This window comes from Nicotiana sylvestris, chromosome 7, assembly GCF_000393655.2.
Source record: "Nicotiana sylvestris chromosome 7, ASM39365v2, whole genome shotgun sequence".
Taxonomy (NCBI): domain Eukaryota; kingdom Viridiplantae; phylum Streptophyta; class Magnoliopsida; order Solanales; family Solanaceae; genus Nicotiana; species Nicotiana sylvestris.
The window spans coordinates 70,650,287-70,670,905 of NC_091063.1; positions in this window are offsets into that span (position 1 = coordinate 70,650,287).

The window sequence follows — 20,619 nt, forward strand, 5'->3', positions numbered from 1 at the left end:
GTTTTTAGTATTTAATGCTCATTAAATACTGTATCTGTACTCTCTTGTGCTGTCAGATTCATTCTTCTTGATTTTTGGACTTAAATAGGTACGGGAGTTAAATCTTTTGAGTATCCGCTCGTGCCTCCCCTTATGCCTCTGCTCGTATCTGTTGCAACTCGTGCCTCTTTGCCAATCATAACTCTTTGACCGGTCTACGCGTCATGACATGTCATCTTCCAATCACTTTAATATGTAAATTCAATTTTCTCAATACAATCACAAGTTATCATGTTTTTATTTATAATAAATACTTCCTTCTTTGTCTTTAGGCATGCATTTGGTGCATGTACCATATATCAATAAGTACATAATTTTTAAAAATTATTAAATAATGTATAACAGGTATAAGGTTTTGAAAATAATGAAAGTTAATTTCATTAGCCAGCTCAATAAAGGAAGAAATATATTTTATTGTAATTTTTGGCCTTATCTCTAATTATCATAGTTATCTTATTGTCTTATATACTCTTAATAATTTCTTGTTATTTTTTCTAATTGTTGAGTGTAGTTTTCAAATATTATACATAAGAAAAATCGTTGAAGAGAATAATTTTGCGTGTATGATATAAAAATTGTGCAAATATAATATCAACCGAATTACAGCCATGTTATATTATTCAAAATTTCTTAGCTATTTGTGAAATTTTGAATATCAAGACTTCCAAGATAGTTATCTTATTTTTATTTTTTTGGATGAAATCATTTTTGTTTCAAAACCACCCACCTTCTCGATATTGAAGTCCAAAATATCAGGACTTTTGAATAGTTCAATAAACAAAGATTTAATAAGCAATACTTTTTATTGATATCAAAGTATTAAATATTATAAAAATAATTAAATGATATTATTGTGCAATGTGAAATATATATTTAAAGGAAAAAACCCAATCAATATAGATATAGAAAAATCAATATTAATCAACATGGTTGCAACATAAACTGCATTATTGCATATACATTTTGTGCCGTGAGAATTATCCTTCGCCAACAAATTTACAATTACAGAAAGGCATATGATGAAGTTACTGTGATTTTCGATATTGTTTGAGTTAAGTGTAAAATAAACGTGCAATAGGTCATATATATTTTTTGTTTAGTTTATTTGATTAAAAGTATTAAAAAAATCCTATCTCTTCTTTCCCTCTGCTATATTGCGAGCTATTTTTGAATGATCGAGTTGATGGCATATTTGAATAAGATATTTAATAGTATATTTACGTATATTTGTTTAGCGAAGATGGTGAACTTTGACTTCGAAACTAATACATAACAACAACAACAGAAACAACAACCACCTAATATATTCTCGCATGTGAAGTTTTGGGAGGTAGGATATACACAACTTTACCTCTACCCTAGAAGGGCAGAGAGGCTGTTTCAAACTTCGAAACCAATACACATCGATTAATTAGTTACAATATTAAATATACAATTTTCTTTAACTTTTAAAAAAGTGTGTATACATATTTGTACATAACTTGTTTCTGCAATGAACTAAAACTAATTTAAGTTCATTTCAATTTTCTAAATAGTAATAAAACTAACGTGAAAGATATTAATTATATATAATACAATAAGTACGTAACGATCCGACCAGTTGTTTTGAGAATTTAAGCTCCGTTCAGTATAAGGTCTTGAGCAGCTTCGTGTTATGTTTTATGACTTACGTGCGTGGTCGAGTTCAGTTACCAGATGATTTGGAGTCAAATTGGAAGAATGATTCTAGTTTTGGAAGCTTAAGCGGTGAGACTTGACCGGAATTTTGACTTTGTGTGAACGGCTCTGGAGTGGGTTTTGGATGATCTCAACAGCTTTGTATGGTTATTTGGAACTTAGGCGTGCGTCCGGATTTGGATTTGGAGGTTCGTAGAGTAATTTGAAGCATTTCGACGAAAGATGAAAAAATTGAAGTTTTGGAAGGTTGAGAGGTTTGACCAAGAGTTGACTTTGGTGATATCAGGGTCGGATTTCGATTTCGAAAGTTGGAGTAGGTCCATGATATTGTATATGACTTATGTGCAAAATTTGGGGTCGATTGGACGTGATTTGATATGTTTCGGCATCGGTTGCAGAAGTTTGAAGTTCATTAAGCTTGAATTGGTGTGCGATTCGTATTTTCGTTATTGTTTGATGTGATTTGAGGGCTCGACCAAGTTCGTATGGTGTTTTAGGACTTGATAGTATCTTTGTTTGAGGTCCTGGGGGCCTCGGGTGTGTTTCGGGGTGAGTTTTGAGCGAGTCCGTGTATTTCGGCACTCTGATGTTGTTCTGGTACTTTTGGAAGTGCGAGCCGCACATTTTGGAGTGTTGAGGCACAAGAAAAAGTGCTAAGGCAAAGGAAAAATGGGGACCACAGAGGAAAGTGTGGACCACACAATTCTTCTTCCGGTCGCACTTCAAGGTGTTCTGCAGGTTCACTGGTCCGATTTCAGAAGCTTATATCTTTTGATCCACAAGAAATCATCATTTGGACATTTGTACAAAAAGTTATGACCATTTTACTAAATCTTGGCAGGGCAGAATTTGCTGAAGTGCGACCGCACAATTTGGATTGCGGCCGCAGGACCTGGGATGTGCGACTGTACTTGAAAATGTGCCGTCAGCACTTTGGAAGGCAGGTTTGGTACTATATAAATGAGGGTTACAGTATTATTTCATATTTTGGACTTTGAAAGCTCAGTTGTGACGATTTTTTGTGGATTTTCAAGAAAATCATCGGGGTAAGTGATTGTAACTCGGATTTGGTTAATATATATGAATATATCATTAATTTCATCATTTAATTAGTACTTTGAGATGGAAATTTGGAAAAAAAATTGTAGAAACTTCATAAACTATATATTGGGGATTTGAAGGTCGAGTTGTGATCAAAATTGACTAATTTTGGTATGGTTGGACTCGTGGTTGAATGTGTATTCAGATTTCGTGACTTCTACTCGATTCCGAGACGTGGTCCCAGGGCTCGGTTTTGTGTTGACTTTTTGACTTTTGACTTAAAGCGTGGTATTTTCTTATGGAATTGATTCCTTTAGCTCGTGTTGATTGTATCGAATTGTTTGTGACTAGATTTGGCCATTCAGAGTTGGAAAATCGTGAAAGAAGCATTCTTACTGATTGATTGAGTTTGGTTCGAGGTAAGTATCTTGTCTAACCTTGTGTTGGGGAACTACCCCTTAAGATTTGAGTCTCCTATGCTAATTGCAGTCCGTATACGCGAGGTGACAAGTGCGTGCTCAGATTTATTTTTGGAAAGTTGGCCTTTTAGGATTCTTAGGTCCTTATATTCACTGAGTATGAAGTTGTTCTTGATATGATTGAGTTTCCTATTTACTAGTTTCATCTCTACATAGTTTAATTGGAATTAATTGCTTTATGATTCACTCTTACTTCCTATTTGACTCTTATTTGACTTAACTGAAGATTTTTACCTCTTCTATTGTCATGCTATCTTTTCATAACTGCTTATCTTTATTTGAAATTAGTATTATCTCATCCTGTAATTGTTTAATCTTAATTGAGGTTATGGTTATCTTTCCGGTGCTTATCCTTAATTGAATTTGTTGTATCTTCTTCGTAATTTTCCAACCTTAAAAGAAGTTTAGATATCCTATATCTTAGTTGGCAGGTCTTTATTTGGAATTATTTGACTCGTATTAGCTCCTTTGTTGTTGAACTGCATATTGTGGGATCGTTGTTACATATTGTTTTCTCCCTTATTGAGCTGTTCTTATTACGCCTAGTATTCTCTATTGTGGTTATCATTTGTGAATTAGATTTACCGTTTCTTTGCGATCGAAAGTTCTTGAGTTGATTTTCTTGCCGTACTCTTATATTTATTGTCATTGTTGTTGTTGTACTTATTTTGTGATGCACGAGGTTTCTACCGTTCGGTTGTCATTGTGATGCACGAGGTTTCTTCTATGCGGTTATTGTCATTATGATGCACGAGGTTTCTGCCGTGCTATTGTTACCATTGATAATTGCAGATGCGGCGTGACAAGGTGATCTATATATGTGTGTGGTGTGGGGGGAGGTTGCGCATGTGGCTAGGTGTTAGACCTACGCCACTTTGAGCTTGACTTGACAACGAGAGCGTTGTCATGAGGCAGCAAGAGTGTTGCAAGGCAGGTGCACGAGTAGCACCAAGTCAAAAAGGGAAACGGGCAAGTGATGGCCAAGGGCTTTAACGGAGGTGAGGCAGCTTGGCAAGGGATTGACAATGAGTTGTGAGCTTAAGATGATACTTGATCATGGAAAAGGCATCAAGGCTTGAGGCATTGAATCCAAAGCAAGGCAAAAATGAAGTGGCAAAGGCAGGCCAAAGTGCAACGGGAAGGTAGTGTGCAGGCATACTTGTCATGTCATTGAGTTGCGACAAATGGGCCAAGTTCGTGGGCAATGGCATATGCAAATGTGGCCACAATGTAGCTGGATACAATGGCATTGGTGCCTGATTCAAGCCAAGGCACGAAAATGGGCACCAAGCTTCAGATTGACTAAGTCAAGGGCAGTTACGGCACATGCTGTGCACATGGGAAGCATTTGAGCTTTGCTAAAATGCTGGCAGGAGTGTTAGCACGTTTTTAGGCCCATGATCCCACTATTCTTTAGCATGATTTTCATGATCCTAATAGTTGGGGGTTGTCAACGACACTAGGCTATAATAGTGGGCTGAGTGAGCAAGTGTCTAAGCCTAAAAATGGGCAAAATAGGCTGTTTCATGTTATTATAAAATGGGCAGCACCCTTATGCTTTTGTATGAGAGAAAAACGTGTGGAGTGTATAATTGAGTTAGGAAAGAGTCCTAAGTCTATTTTCAAAGAGTGAAAACTTTTAAGACTAAGAGTAGTCTTGTGAGGGTCAAGACTGATCTTCTTTTTGTACCCAGATGTACCTTGAGTTGAGTTTCTTTGTAAGCTCGAGTTAAATACAAAGTTGAGAAAAGAGTTTCCTGTATATTGTGCCTTGGGTTCATCTATATTTTCTGTCCCTTTACTTATTTTTCGTTGCCTAAAATCAGTCTAACTTACTACGTTGAAAAGATACCTAAAATATTCTAAGTCCAAAGTTACTGAAATTTTGGCTAAGTGTTGGAGAGGATGAAGTCAAGTGTAAGACTTGGCTGCCGCGCGGGCTGTTTTTGTGTGACATAAAACACGCCCGTGACAACTGGTATCAAAGCCATGTTCATGATAGAGACACGACGGGCAGTGGTAGATTTCATGGTCTTGTTTGAAGACATGGCTGGTGGTAACAACGAACTGCAAGAAAGGCCAACGAAACTAGAGGCATTGATGGGATTCTTCCTGATGGTGAAGAAATTCAGACTCTCGTGACAAGGCTTTCCTATCTTGAGGCAGAACTGGCAAGGCTAACTCAAGAGAACGCAGATCTGAAGGTCGAGACAGTGGTTCTACGACGTGATGTGGGTGAGGATGCTCCTCAACGTAGTGTTGAACGTCTCAAGGTGAAAATTCCTAAACCTAAGGCATTTAGTGGTGCAAGGAGTGTACGTGAATTGGAGAATTTTCTTTGGGATATGGAGTATTACTTTCATGCTATTCGTGTGCATGATGAGAAGGAGAAAGTAACCTTGACTAGCATGTATTTGAGTGACGATGTTAAGTTATGGTGGCGCACTCGTGTGGTTGAAGATGAAAGTTTGGGCAGACCAATGACTGAGTCGTGGGAGCGGCTTAAAAAGGAATTGAAGGATCAGTTCCTTCCTAGCAATACATCTTGGATTACTAGGGACAAACTAAAAAAGTTAAGGTAAACCAGATCAGTTAGAGTATATGTCAAAGAATTCACTTCTTTGATTTGAGCATCAGCAACATGTCGGAAGAAGACAAGTTGCACAACTTCATGAGCGGGCTGCAACAGTGGGCACAACTTGAGTTGCGAAGGCAGAATATTCAAAATCTCGCAAGTGTTGTGGCTGCGGCTGATGCATTGGGTGATCAGATTTTTACTTAAAAGTCCAACTACGGAAAGAAGGACAAGGCTAAGGAGTGGAAAAAATATGAAAACAACAATGCTAATGAAGACAGGGAAGGGAAAGCATGAGGCTGGAACTTTAAAATGCAAGGAGAAGGGAAGCAAATTCAGTGGTTGTTTCCTTTGTGATGGACCACATCGAGCAAGGGACTGCCCGAAGAAGGCAGTGTTAAATGCTATGACTTCCACGGACGAGAGGGCTGCATTGGGAGCAATGAACAGTGACAAAATAAACTATTGGTGTCAATGCAATTGTGGCTGAAGAGAAGGGAGGCCAAGGGGAGTTTCTTGTCAACCCCTTAGGACTCATAAATTGAGCTAACCTCGACGAGGACGTCGAGTTTCAAAGGGTGTGGGTGGTTTGTTAGACCTCCGCCATTTTGAGCTTGACTTGACAATGAAAGCATTGTTATGAGGCACCAAGAGTGTTGCAAGGCAGGTGCACGAGTAGCACCAAGATAAAAAGGGAAACGGGAAAGTGATGGCCAATAGCTTTGATGGAGGCGAGGCAGCTTGGCAAGGGTTTGACAATGAGTTGCGGGCTAAGGATGACCCTTGATCATGGAAAATGCATCAAGGCATGAGGTATTGATTCCAAAGCAAGGCAAAAACGAAGTGGCAAAGGCAGGCCAAAGTGCAACGGGAAGGCAGTGTGCGGGCAGACTTGTCATGGCATTGAGTTGCGGCAAACGGGCCAAGTTCGTGTGCAATGGCATAGGGAAATGTGGCTAAAATATAGCTGGATACAATGGCATTGGTTCCTAATTTAAGCCAACGCATGAAAATGGGCACCAAGCTTTAGATTGACTAAGTCAAGGGCCAATACGGCACATGCTGTGCACATGGGCAGCAGTTAAGCTTTGCTAAAATGCTGGCAGGAGTTTTAGCACGTTTTTGGGGACATGATCCCACTATTCTTTAGCATGATTTGCATGATCCTAGTAGTTGGGGGTTATCAGCTACACTAGGCTAAAGTAGTGGGTTGAGTGGGCAAGTGTCTAAGCCTAAAATGGGCAAAGTGGGCTGTTTCATGTTATTATAAAATGCAGCACCCTTATGCTTTTATAAGACAAAAAAACGTGTGTAGTGCACAATTGAGTTAGGAAAGAGTCCTAAGTCTATTTTCAAAGAGTGGAAACGTTTAAGACTAAGAGTAGTCTTGTGAGGGTGAAGAGTGATCTTCTTTTTGTACCCGAATGTACCTTGAGTTGAGTTTCTTTGTAAGCTCGAGTTAAATACAAAGTTGGAAAAAGAGTTTTCTGTATATTGTGCCTTGTGTTCATCTATATTTTATGTTCCTTTACTTATTTTTGGTTGCCTAAAATCAGTCCTAACTTACTACGTTGAAAAGCTGCCTAAAATATTCTAAGTCCAAAGTTACTGAAATTTTGACTAAGTGTTGGAGTAGGCTGAAGTCAAGTGTGAGACTTGGCTGCCGCACGGGCTGTTTTTGTGTGGCTTAAATATGCCTGTGATACTAGGCAAGGTGGGAACATTATATTGCACGTGTGTCGAGACAAGGTGGTCACTTACTTTAATATTGTACAAGTGGCGAGACAAGGTGGGCTATGTCGGGGATTGATTTGTGATGACTTGTGATGGCCTGAGGGCATTCTTGTTATTGATATTTGTGTAGTGATGCACTTACCTGTGTGAGTTCTATTTTTGTGGAAATTGTGGGAGAACATTCTACGTGTTGTCCGTTTCTTTTTCTATACTTACTAGATGGCATGATCTATATTAGAACACTTGCACAAGAATACATGTAGTTAAGCACTCCTATCGTTTAAGAGGATGGATCTTAATATTGTTGAGTAGACCTTTTAAATGGGTCGACCTGACCCGGACCCGTTGACTCTTGGCCGATGGGTCCTCAACCGGGCCGGTTCGGTTCACTTTCTTATAGGGGCCGGGACGGATTTGACCCATTTATAATCAAAATATGTTGACCCGACCCGGACCCGTAACCCATAATCTCTTAACTCGAGCCCTTATGGGCCGAATCCAATTTAATTAAAAAAAGTTAAAAATTAATAAACAATAACAATTTCAAACTTTATACATATATACGAACTTGAAATTACTACATGTCCTTGAAACCCGTTAGAATAAAATGAATTTGTTAACATGAAGACTTGAGAAACATATGGAATTCTATTATTTCTATAACTAATAGTCTAAACCATATGGAATTCAACTATTTCGACAAGACGCCTCGTAGTGTTTGGTACTATACTCTTTCTTCAATGTTTAGATTCATTTTTTTTTAACAACTTATATATATATGTGTGTGTGTGTGTGTATGAGCTAGTCCGGGCCGGTTGACCTGTGGGTCAGCTACTGGTTCTGGTCCAGTCCGATCCGGTTTAGTGGATAGCCCGGCCCAGGCACATTAAATTAATAGGTTGGTCCGGTTAGGGTTTCATGGGTCATGGTCCGGTTAACCGGTCAATTTTAATGAATTATGTGGGCCGATTCATGGGTCGATCCGGCGCATTTGACAGGTCTAATTGTTGAGTATTGATGCTTACCTTTGTTACTTGCCTTCTATGTGAGAATGACTCTCTTGATACGTGAGTCACCAGTGTGGTTATAAATTTGTAATAAGGGCACAGTATGCCAAGTGGTTAGGTTTCCCGAATTTGGACCCATGAATTGTGAATACTCGGAGGTTCGGTACCTCATGATGGTTATTGGCTAAAACCTGGTGTGAAAGCGCATGTTTTTGTTAAGTTATTATTTGAATGTCCTTTATCTATGATCACCGAATTTAAACTGTGTTCCGCTCATCCTACTATGTTATTATTGTGATGTTCTGTTGTTAGTTGTTGTTTTCCTTTTCTTACTGCAATTACCGTATCGTTTTATCATTATGCGTAGTCTTATATAGATATTGTACTCTGTTGTTCTGTACTTATACGTGTCAGGTTATTTAGTTTAGTAGGTGTCTTGATTGTTCCTCATTTACCCTTTAAAAAATAATTTCCCACTAGTTGAAATGGTCATTTCATTATTTTCCTATAGTTAGGAATTTGAAATCACCTAGAATTTTGGACCTTAAATCATTTCTTATTTGAACTCTGTAGAAACTTATAATATTTCGAAATTTATAATTGATTAAGTTTTATATTATATAAATTATTACCTTGTTTTAAATACTAACATACGTACTTTGTCACAACCCAAATTTCCCTCCGTTGGGTATGGTGATGGCACCTAGTCTTAGGGACTAGGTAAGCCTAACATTAAATGAAACAACAACAATATTTAAATAACATCTAACAATTTGAAATAAAAATATCTTTAAAATTTACATACCCAAAATTGATAGTACAAGTCATAAGCTCTACAGAGTTTGCTAGAAAACCTCTAAAATAGAACTGTCTCGAAATAAGAGTGAACAATGTAAATACAAAATAAGAAGGTGACTTTGAAGCCATCAAACGCAGCAGTAGGTTTACCTTGAGTCTCCACGGCAACGATAGGCACAACTACTAACGATCAAATATTTGGATCTGTACAAAAATTCTGCAGAAGCGTAGTATGTGTACACCACAACGGTACCTAGTAAGTATCAAGACTAACCTCGGAGGAGTAGAAAAATAAGAAGATTCGCTGGATTATCATGGGATAGTCCCGGTTTACTGGTACCAGAAAATCGCACTACCAAGGGGTTTCTAAAGATGATGGTTCTGAGAAAGAATGATGACTTGGAGTGCCTGAAGATGTCCTACATAACCTTCAGCTTCCTATATGAACGATATGGACACAGTAAATCTTACCGTATCTTTTATAATGAATTAACCATCACTTCCCTGGGTTGGACTCATCGTAGGGCTTTTATATTCATCGTCTGCTTTCTAGGTATGATAGTGTTTCCAAACCAAGGGGACAGAATTTACACCAGGTTGGCCATGGTAACTAAAGCTTTAATGGAGGGAATTGAGGGACAAACATATACTATTGTTCCGATGATTGTAGCAGACAAATACCGGGATCTGGATCATTGCAAGAAAGGGTTCAAACATTTTGAGGGTTGCAACTTGCTATTGTAGATTTGGTTGTTAGAACATCTTCAGAGGAGCCAATACCGCCAAGAGTTTCCACGGAGACCATGGAACGATCACATAGCTTTCCACCATCCTAAAAGAATGACCTTTATCCCAGACAGGTTTGCATAACCAGAGAATGCTACAGAATGGGCACAGTTTTAAGCAATTTGACCGAGGACCAGGTTCATTGGATGTTCGAGTGGTTCCTACTAATGAATTCATTATCAGATCCAGGGATGTTCAGCATTCGATGTTGATTGGGTTAAGGGGAATACATCCCTATGTTCCCAGTTTGCTACATGTCCCCTCTGTTTCATAGAAATTGATTGTACTTCATGTTAGAAATCATGTTTTAGGCCCTATGATATCACTGTTGGGACCTGTAGAGGTCATGTACTTGCCAAATTAGTTGGTAATGGCTGTTTTGTACTCAATCATAGCTTTTCTTGCTTATTATGACTCAGTCTCTTACTGTTGATTATTGATAGATGTTATTATCTCTGTTTGGGCTGTTTTATATTTCTGAGAGCCCGAGAGACTAGGGAGGTTGATGACTGAGTGAGGCTTAGGGCCAAGTGGTGAGATATTGATATTATGGCACGTGAGTTGTCCGTGCAACACGTGAGTTGTTCGTGCAGATTACAGCGCTTGGGCTGAAGGAGCCCCTCCGGAGTCTGCCACCCCCAGTGAGCGCATGTACCTATTGAGTGTGAGTACTAAGGGCTGAGAGCCGAGTGATTGAGCTGTTGAGTTGAGTTGAGAGACTGTTGTCTTGAGGGACTGTACTTGCCTTCAATTATTGTTGCTCTAAAGTTGTTATCTGTCCTTGTTGTGCAGATTCCTGGAAGACTTGATATCTGGTCTACTTGAGCCTGAGCTGATTTGTCCTAAACTGCTAGATTAGAAAACTGCTAAATTTTTGGAATAAACTGGATTTGCATAGCTCATCACTGCTTCTCAGTTCCTTATTTGTTTCCGTTACTTACTGAGAAGGAAGTACTCACGTTACCTACACTTTGTGTGCAGATTCAGGTGAGACCGGTTGCAGAGTTCATTGAGTTCGTGCGCAGTTGGCTATCGAAGACATACGAGGTAGATGCTGGCATCCGCAGCCCTTGTCTTTCCCTCCATTGTTATCTTTTCTTTCTGTTTAGTATTAGCGGATTATTGTAAACTCTGATACTAGATTGATTTTAGATGCTCATGACATAGTGACACCCCGATGTCGGGCTATCTTTTCGCATTTTATTTTGAGTTTAACTCTTTTTATGAAATCTCTGTTATGAAAAGGTTTTGAACTATCTTCTTATGATATTGATGTGTTTTATGGAAATGTCGGCTTGTTTAGTACCACGATAGACGCCATCACAACGGGTTAAGTATTTGGATCGTGACATAAAGATATTTATAGATAGATAAGTATAGGTAAAAATCATAAATTGGATATATAAAAGTTTACACTTTCTCTTACTTATATAGATGTATTTTACTTGGTGTTGTGTCTGTCTAGCATCAAAATGTAGTAGTTTACATGGAAATAATAGATAGGGTGAAATTTTTTCTAAAATTATCCGAAATAACAATAATAACTATATACGGATAAAGCGATGGAAAAAAGTGTATGATTGCTTCAAGCATATATTTTATGAAATTTCTTATTGATACAAAACTTCTTTGAAACACACAAAATACCTATATATATATATATATATATATATATATATATATATATATATATGAAGAAAATTAAAATGTACAAGGAAAAAATTGCATATAAAGAATAAAATAGAAAAATATTTCAAAGAAAATAAAAAAAGAAATTATTAAAAAAAAAGTAGAAAGCAAATGATATTACCAATTTTAGCTCCTTGTTGTCAGATTTGTTATTCCGTTGTTTTTCATTTTTTCTTCTTTTTCTTTTTCTTTTTTTTTCTTCTTAATTAGGAGCAAGGAAAAAGAATGGTGATCGACTCATTGAACAACATATAATCTCAAATCCTCCATTGTTTTAAATATGCCCTTGGTTTTTGCGTGGTTATTAAAGACAACTATAAATTTAAACATAATTTTTTTAATAAGTGTAATCACAATAAAAAGAGATAAACATTTGCATGCACATGTATTCAATAATTAGTTTTACATATTGATGAAATCAAAAGGTTTAAATATTTGCTTAAAATAGAGTTAAGATGAACTTCATTTTCATTATTATAATTTTCTGAATATATCTAATATGCATTATATACATGTATAGAGTAATTCAATTTCACTCAATAGATGGTGAAACTTTTTTTTTCTGAATTTTTTTTTAGTCAAATGAAAGAGAACGTGAAATGAATAATTAAGAAAAATTTTTTTAAAAAAGAAGATAAATATGCAAAATTGAATTGCATTTTTGTTATATATTTCTTTTCCTATTCTTTTTCCATCTCAAACTTTTTCTTTCACTTCTTTTTCTTTCCATTCATATTCCTTTACCCCCTCTCTATTCATCCCCTAAATAAGGTTCTCATTGCAAAAATGATACTTCTCTTGTATCGTCTATTATTTTTTATTTATTTTTTTCCTTTTTCTACAACTTCTTTATTTATCTTTCCTTTTTCTTTCCTCTTTTCTACAGTTACTGAAAAACGCAGAAACTTTGGCCCCTCCCTTCTCCCTCTTAATGCCTATGAAATTTCATTTTCTCCTAATTCTTTGAGAGAAACATTGATAAAACTTACGGAGAACCACACCCCAAAAGCTAGCTATTGAGGTAGGAGAGCCCAAGACTATATAAACCCCACATCAGCAGTTTAATATATCGATGTGGGACTCAAGTCACATTTTTTAAAATAAACCATAACAAACCACCACACTCCGTTGTCATCCTCGACGGCTGTGCGCTAGACATTTCTAGCCCGGAGCGAACACTGCAATACTCGCTGTTGATACGCAATTTTTTCCTTTACATATTTAAATATGCATACATACTTTTAAAATATTGCATACACACTTACAAACATGCACAATATTTTTATAATTTTTCTATAATTTTTACAGGACTTAAAAACTAATTTATTTATGTATTTTATTTATAAAAATATTTAATAACTATTCTTCATATTATTTTTTATGAAGATTGATTATATAAATTCATCATTTTATGCCCATATAAACCCTTAAATATTTTAATTATATTTTTACAATCATATTTGCATTTTTAGGCTAGAATTATGTATTTTTGTAACAATAGCCTATATATATGCAAAATTATATTATCCATATAGAAAATGGCTTTTCATATTTTTATAATATTAAGTAAGTATTTTAAAATATTTTCACACACAAAACACATTTTTATCATTTATAAAGTACTTTATAAAATTGTTTTACTAAATTAATCGAGTATTTAAAATATAGCCCTAGAAAAGATCCAATTTCAAACTTAACCAGCCCAAATCCCATCTGACCCTAACGAGCCTACCCGACCCAATACCCTGGCTTATCCTGGCCGTTGATCATTTTGATCAACGATCCAGATCCCCACTTACCTTAATTAAACTCATATACCCCCTTCAAACCCTAATCATTTCTCACCCCTCCCCGCCGTCATCTGTTCCCTCCTCTCTCAGATACTCTCCACCTAAACCCTAACCCTAATCGCCGTCACCGGTGAGAACCTCCCTATTATGGTGTTTCCGTGCCTTCTCCGACCACCTCTGGTCTCCTATACTCCATGGCTCTTCGACTTCGTGAATCCTTTAGAAGATTCTCAAAAAAAGCCAACTTGTTTTGGTTTGGAACTCGTTTACCGGCCCGTCTTCGGCCGCTTTCGTTTGTAAGTAAGGATTTTCTCTTGTTTTTGTTTGAATCCATGAGTTTTTAACGGATTCTCTTCATCTATACTATTTTCTGAAAACCTTAGTTCACTACTGTTTGATTCTTCACAGATCTTTATAGATCCGAGGTTATTCGAATATTATTAAGTGTATTCCTTTAAAAATCCCCTGTTCTTACTAACTATCTCGATCTTAGTCACTCTCTTCTAAAACTAGGGTTCTTCCCAAACCTTCTTCAAAGAATTTTTTTCTACTTTCAATGTTTAATCTGCTCATCTCTTACGTATTTGACTAATTTTTGCACAAATGCTCAAACCCTGGACGTTTCTAGTGGTTATACTAATTTCTTCTTCTTTCGTTTATTATGTTGATTTCTGGCAATCAGTGGTACTAACTAGTTCTATTTTGGGGATTCAAATATTTTCCTTGTTAAATCTAGTATTCTTTGGGATTTTTGCCCTAATTGATCTCTACTAGGGCTTCGAACCAGTTTTTCTTGTTAAATATGGTATTTCTACGAGGTTACTTAATTGATCTCTATTTAGGGTATCTGAATAAGTCTTTCCTATAAAATTAATATTCTTTGAAGATTTTATTAGTTGATTCCTGTTAACTGTCCTATTAAAATCAGTGTGTGTGCTGAAATTTTATTTGTGACATGCTTCCCTATTTTATTGCCTTAACTAATGAACATAAGTTTGGAGATTTTTATTGACTCTTTATATGGCATGATTATGGATTCTTTGCCTTAATTAAACCTCATGTTGTGACCGTTAACTGATTACTCCCAAATTAAGAGGTCTATCCCGGACTCCCTCATGGAAATTGATTATGTGATTGCCCTTAATTGATTGAATTCTGATTCTCTTTACTTTATTTGTTCTACTCCCTAAGTACTATATATACACTCTTATTCTACCTCTCAAACACACGAACAATAGTTCAAAAAATACACACACACACACATAAAAACTTCCTCTCATCTCTCTTTTTGCTACTTGTGATCATTGCATGTCTAGCCGGCTGAAAGCCAAAGCTAGACTGTTGCATCCTGCCTGCTCTATTTTCTGCATTTGCTTCCTTAACTGGTATGTTCCTATCTCAATGTCATTCTGAAATTCAAATCTATGTGTTCCTTGTTGTTCCAAAGATGTTAAATCCATGTCTATTTTTGCACTAGTTTAATTGCTTATGTACATAATTCCATGTCATTTCATGTTTGTTGCTTTGACTAGTATGCTCAAGTTTCACCTGCTCTTATTTTAATCAGCATGTCTATTCTGTTTGAGTATCCAACATGGCCTTAGAACAACTTGTTTACTTGTATCTCCCTACCCTATAACCCCAACTAGTATGGCTACTTTGTCTGACTGAATTTCTATGGCTCTTTCTGTATTACTTAGCATGACTACTTCTGTATCCAGACCTATGTATCCTTATGTTTAACCAATATATTTATTGCAGTATTTAAATCTTAGGCCTTCTTGTCTCTTGTCTTAAGTAGCATGTTTACCCTATCACTAAGTATGATTGTAAGATCTAAGTGATCAGTATGTCTTATTAATTCCTGCCTGCTCTGTGTCCCTATTAATTAGCATGACTGTCTTCCCCTTCATCTTATATGCTCCTGCTTTAAACATCTTGTGTTCCCAATCCATGCCCCCTTTTGTGCAATTATTTGTTTACCTGGACTAATTAACAAATTGAAGATGGGCAATAGGATATTTTTGTGACTAGGCTGTTGTTTGCTGAACCTTCCTTTCCCTCAAAGGTTTTTAACATTTTTTTATTCCTAACATGTTTTTCTAAACTACTGCTACTCTTAAAAGTATTTTCACTCCTAAAGGTCTTATCTCCACACTGTTTTTCCCAAAAGTCATTTCAACTATGTCGAGCATTCTCACTTCTACTCCTAGATTACTTAAGTTCTGCCCCTCCAGTGTGTGTACTGCCTAGGGATCCATGAGATTCCTCCGAACTCTGGAACACTGGGGCTGGCCCTACTACACATAACTACTCTTCTATTCAAAAGGATCTTGGTGTGAGCATTGCTCGGGGTCCCTGAGGCACTTGGGAACTTTGACACACCAGGATACCCTTATTGGACATCATGAGGCCTAGTATTTTCAGTATTCACTTTGGGCCTATTTTAGGCTCCCTATAGTATAGTTTTTATTCATTATGTAAATTCATTTATGGGCTGTAATAATAATCTTTGTAAACAGATATTGGGGAAATTAGTAAACTGGGAGGGATTATTATACACATTTGTTGGGGAATGGGTAGATATCCTGCCTATAGGATATTAAAACAATGTTTACATTCCTAGAATCCATGCTAATAGGTTGTTACAATATCTTGTCTATCTAGATACCATGCTTATAGGTTGTTACAATATCTTTTCTATCTAGATACCATGCCTATAAGCTGTTAAAATATTTGTTCACTTAGACATCATGCCAATAGGATTCAAAAAAAATTGATCCTGCATTCTAATAACATGTCTATAAGTTTGCTGCAATGTTCGCTTAGATACCATGCTTATAAGGGTTTTAAAATTAATTAGTTTTGCCTGAAAAAGACCAGATTCTGCGTATTAACGATGTTCAAATCAATATCAGCATGTTTTAATCATTACATTTAGATGCCATGTTTATAGGATTCTAAGACCAGTTTCTGCATTTAGCTGCCGACATCTATAAGTCTAAAATCAGTTATTCAGTGCTTAGACCGGCATGTCTATAGGACTTAATAAACTCATATTTTAAAAATGGCTCGTAGAATTATAATTGCAGTTATATAGCATGTGTATAAGGTATTATACATAGGCAAGCCTATAGATAATCAATGTCTAATAAAAAAACCGTGAAACTGCTTTGCTTATTGTGACTTCCTAGATTCAACAGGTTCTAAAAATTCAGTAGGCAAACTGAATAGGTCTTTGATACTTTGGTCTTAACTCAATACTGCATATTCTTTGCTCACCTAGATATTATGTTCTAGGGTTTCTCTTAAATATCTAAAACTGTGTTTAAGACGTGGACTTGTTTGCTCTATTTGTGGAGGTAAAACTTGAGCCTTTAATTGTTGTATCTTTGGTCCAGTCGTAATTGTTTTAGTTGTCGCCTAGATTTTTCTCCTTTAAGTACCTTAGGATAGTCTAGAACTACCTAAATTAGAAGTCCCAAATACCTTAGGGCCACAAGGAAGGGACAGGTAGTGCACATATAGGGTATATCTTAAGGTTGCTAAAACGCTTTAGGCCATGACCAATGGGAGGGAATTGGGTAGTAAGGATATGATGACCTGCACACTAATGTCACATGTAGCCCCTCATTGAGGAGTGATTACCGGGCATTGCATGGGCATGATCCTTTAGGCTAACCAACCTAGGACTCATCTTTCCCAATTCCCACATGTGTTTAAATTCCCTGAACCTCCTTTACATATACATAAGCGGTCCAAATATCTTTACCTTTATTATGTAAACTTTCTTGATCATATATGCATGGGGAAAGCTACTTTATCTGCAAATACTTGCTTGTTTGATAATTAACTAATTCATATAGTTTAAGTTCAGCCCGGACCCACCATTGTTGACCGCGAGGGGTGCTTAACACCTTCCCCTCAAGGTTATTTTGAGCACTTACCCTAATCTCTAGTAATGCAAACTAGTCACAAGAGTTAATTACTCTAGGTGCCCTAACGCACCATAATACGTTAGGTGACGACTCTTCAAATACCCAAAAGGAAATGAGTTGTTTCCCCATGAATGTCGAAATTCGGACTTCCCCGCAAAAAAGGGAAAAATAAGGGGGCGCAATACTGGCGTTACCATCCAAGGCACGACTGACATAGAGGGTGGTGGGTAGCTCTGATACCATTGATACAACCTAGGAAGAACCAGACCCTAAAGAAGTTAGCTATTGAGGTGAGAGAGCCCAAGGTTTTAAACCCTACATCAACACTTTGTAGTACCGATATGGGACTCAAGTACCATTCCTTGCAATAGAAAATAACAAACCACCACGCTTCGCATCCCTCGTCCTCAATGACTGTGCGATAGATATTTCTAACCTCGGGTGAACACTGCAATGCCGACGTCACCAACCAAGGCACGATGGACCCAGAGGGTGGTTGGTGGCTCTAATACCATTAATACAACCTAGGGAGAACTACACCCCAAAAGCTGGCTATTGAGGTGTGAGAGCCCAAGGCTATATAGACCCCACATTAGCACTTTATAGTACCGATGTGGGATGCAATTCCCATTCCTTGCAATAGACCATAACAAACCATCACGCTCTATATCCGTCATCCTCAACGGATGTGCGTTAGATATTTCTAGCCCCGAGCGAACAATTCAATACCGACGTCACCATCCAAGCTATGGTGGACACAGAGGGTAGTGGGTGACTCTGATACCATTGATAAAACCTAGGGAGAACTACAGCTCAAAATCTAGTTATTGAGGTGGGAGAGCCCAAGACTATAAATCCCATATCAGCACTTTGTAGTACCGATTTGGGACTCAAACCCCATTCCTTACAATAGACCATAACAAACCACTATGCTCCGCATCCGTCGTCCTCGACGGCTGTGCGCTAGATATTTCTAACTCGAGGCGAATACTGCAATACGGACGTCACCATCTCAGGCACGGTGGACATAGAGGGTGGTAGGTGACTCTGATACTATTGATACAACTTACGGATAACCACACCGTAAAAGTTAGCTAATTAGGTGGGAGAGCCCAAGGATATATAAACCCCACATCAGTACTTTGTAATACCAATGTGGGATTCAAGCCTCGATACCATTGATACAACTGTCACGACCCGGATTTCCCACCCTTGAGAGTTGTGATGGCATCTACTCGTGAAAGCTAGGCAAGCAAATTATTAGGGCTCTACACAGTAACAAACAATCCCAAACAGTTGTAAACAGAAACTAAAGTTAAACAGATGATAAATGTGGAAGAGTTGTAACATAATCAAATAAACCAATACAAGTCTACCCACGAATCTGGTGTCACAACTTCACGAACATATACGAGTTACTACAAATACTGGTCTGAAAAGAAAGTACAACTGTTCTCGAAAAAGAAAAGAGATAGCAGCAAGCTAAGCATGGAAGAGGGACTTCAGGCTCTGCGGACGCCATCAGATCTTCCTTGGTCTCCCTAGACTGAAGGCAGCTACCTCAGCTACTCATCGGGTCCGGTACCAAAATCTACAAAAAGAGTGCAGAGTGTAGTATCAGTACAACCGACACCATATATTGAGTAAGTGTCGAGCCTAATCTCGGTGAAGTAGTGACTAGGCTAGGACACGACAATCATATATACATGTGCAGTTAAATCATATACAGACAGAATCATAATAGCAGGAATCAATAGAACAAAGTGGGAAGGGAACATGCTGCGGGAATAACCGGTTATAACAATAAGCCAATAAAGAAGCATCAATAAAGAAGCATAGTGATCATCATATCTACATCAACAAGAATAATGAACCGGTAACATGTGCACAACATCACCCTTTGTGCTTTTACTCTAGTCCTCACCATATGAAACAACAGAAATGACACGGTATCACCCTTTGTGCATTACCTTACATAATCATGGCAAGACATCACCCTGCGTGCATTATTCCTCACAATATCAGCACGACATCACCCTGCGTGCATTATTCCTCACAATATCAGCACGGCATCACCCTTCGTGCATTAACTCTTAAATCATGGCACGACATCACCCTCCGTGCATTAACACTCATAATATTGGCACGACATCACCCTTCGTGCTTTACGCTCTCTAACAATATCATGCACGACATCACCCTTCGTGCTTTACGCTCTCTAACAATATCATGCACGACATCACCCTTCATGTTTTACGCTTTTTCTCACCCTAAACAATGGAAAACAATATGTCTCGGTAAGGGAATCAACAATATCAACAAAATATCACGGCAAGGGATTCAACTATAACCAATCTCGTTTCAACAATTTCCATACAAAATGACACTTCAATTTGAGTCAATACTCAACAATGGTCAATTACCAAGAAACTTTCATCAATTGAGCATGATTGGTACATAATAGGTTCACAAAGTCATGATATAAGACTCACGGACATGCTTGACACCAATGTATAGATACTCGTCACCACACTTATACATCGTACTCGATACAAACACATAGCAAATAGACCATAACTCCTATTCCCTCTAGCTAAGGTTAGGCCAAATACTTACCTCGATTCCACGGATAAATTAAGCCTATACTACCACTTTACCTCTCGGTTCCACTTTCAATTCGCTTGTATCTAGTCATAATTCACTTAATAACATTAATATATGCTAGATAAACCAATTCTAATGTATGAAAATAGATTTTCCATTATTTTCCCCCAAAAAGTAAAAAATCGACCCCGGGTCCGCTTGGTCAAAACCCGAAGTTCGAACCAAAAACTGATCACCCATTCACTCACGAACTCAAATATGTAATTAGTTTTGAAATCGGACCTCAAATCGAGGTCCAAATCCTCAAAATTTGAAAATCCTAACTTCTACCCATAAACACCCAATTTCCCATGAAAAACCCATGATTTTGAAATGAAATCATGTAAAAAATGTTATAAATTGAAAACAAATAAGTTAGAAATCGTTTACCTATGATTTGGGGAAGAACTCTCTTCAAGAAAA